The 1,272-nt window shown below is 35.1% G+C and overlaps 1 pseudogene; it reads left to right on the plus strand.

Annotated features, from left to right (window-relative positions):
- Nucleotides 1–6: 6 nt before the first annotated feature.
- LOC119588959 overlaps nucleotides 7–1,272 on the plus strand; it is a 58,988-nt pseudogene continuing 57,722 nt past the window's right edge.

Consider the following 1,272-nt stretch of genomic DNA (forward strand, 5'->3'; position numbering starts at 1 on the left):
CCCCCACTATCATTCTCCTTCAGTATTCACACATTATTTTAGATACCTCTAATGAAAGTACTTTTAAGGACCCTTAATATACAAATTAACCCTGCTTATTCCTTCCAAAAATGCAATATTGTATTATCTGTTAGATAACAGGTAGATGACAGGCAGAGAACAGAATGACCAAGAGAGCTCAGACAAGTACATATGATCACCACCAAAATAGCGGGGAGGCCAGACATGTAACAAGTATTTTTTGTAAGTGAAGTCTACTGTTCTTGATGCTGTGGTTGTTGCTGTGAGTGTCTTTATGTCTGTGGCCTGCCGTGTGTTTAGGGCATAAAGGAACTTTTTTCTCCCTCCTTTTCTTCTCCTTACCAGAAAGTGTGAAATGTGCCAGACATTCTTATTTTTATGTAGAGGTGAAAAGGAAAACCCACTGTGTGTTATGTTTTAGTTTTTTTCCCAAGTGCTGGTCTTCATCTTCTAAACTTCTTTGATTTGTTTGCCAGACTTGACCTGACTTGCCCTTCGTCTCCATTGCCCTCAACTGCATTCAATAATTTTGGCTGGATGAGGGCTTGTGTCTGTTTGCGCTCCTGTGTCGATAAGACTAGGATTTATTTATATATTTTTATTTTTTTATTGTTTTATTTTATTTTATATTATATATTTTCTTTTATCCTTATTTCTTTAAACTCATCCTGATGATCTTGTTAATAGCATATGGACATCCACCAGCCATAGTAAAGGATTGGATGACGTTTATCTACTGATCCAGCTGTCAATAAATGGATAAATACACACTTTTCTGGTCCTTAATCACTATTACTTTTAAAAAGCAAGATACAGCCTTTTCAGATTTTTATATTAAAGCATACTTGTATATGTGGTGATGTACGGTTACCTCTACCTGTCCTTGGTGACTAATAGACCAGCACAGTACACAGTGGGTTTTCCTTTCCTACATCACTGTGGAATTACTGGAAATTTTTGGCAGATATACTTAAACACATTCGGAAGCTTGTACTGTCAGTTACGTGTTATTAAATTTTCTCTTATAAATATGGTTCAGCAGTGTTGATAAAATATTAGAATTAAAGCTTGTTTTAAAGTTTTCTCATTCAAACAGATTTTAAAAGAGGGAAATTAGTGGCATGATGTTTTTGTTGCTTTCTGAAAATTTGAAGGCATATTAGCATTTTGCAGTAGTGTAGTGGATAGAATATTTATTTTGGACATATGGAGAAAGGAAGCAAAGGCAAATAGTCCTATGGGAATATTGTG

This window comes from Penaeus monodon, chromosome 24 (genome assembly GCF_015228065.2).
Source record: "Penaeus monodon isolate SGIC_2016 chromosome 24, NSTDA_Pmon_1, whole genome shotgun sequence".
In the NCBI taxonomy this organism is placed as follows: domain Eukaryota; kingdom Metazoa; phylum Arthropoda; class Malacostraca; order Decapoda; family Penaeidae; genus Penaeus; species Penaeus monodon.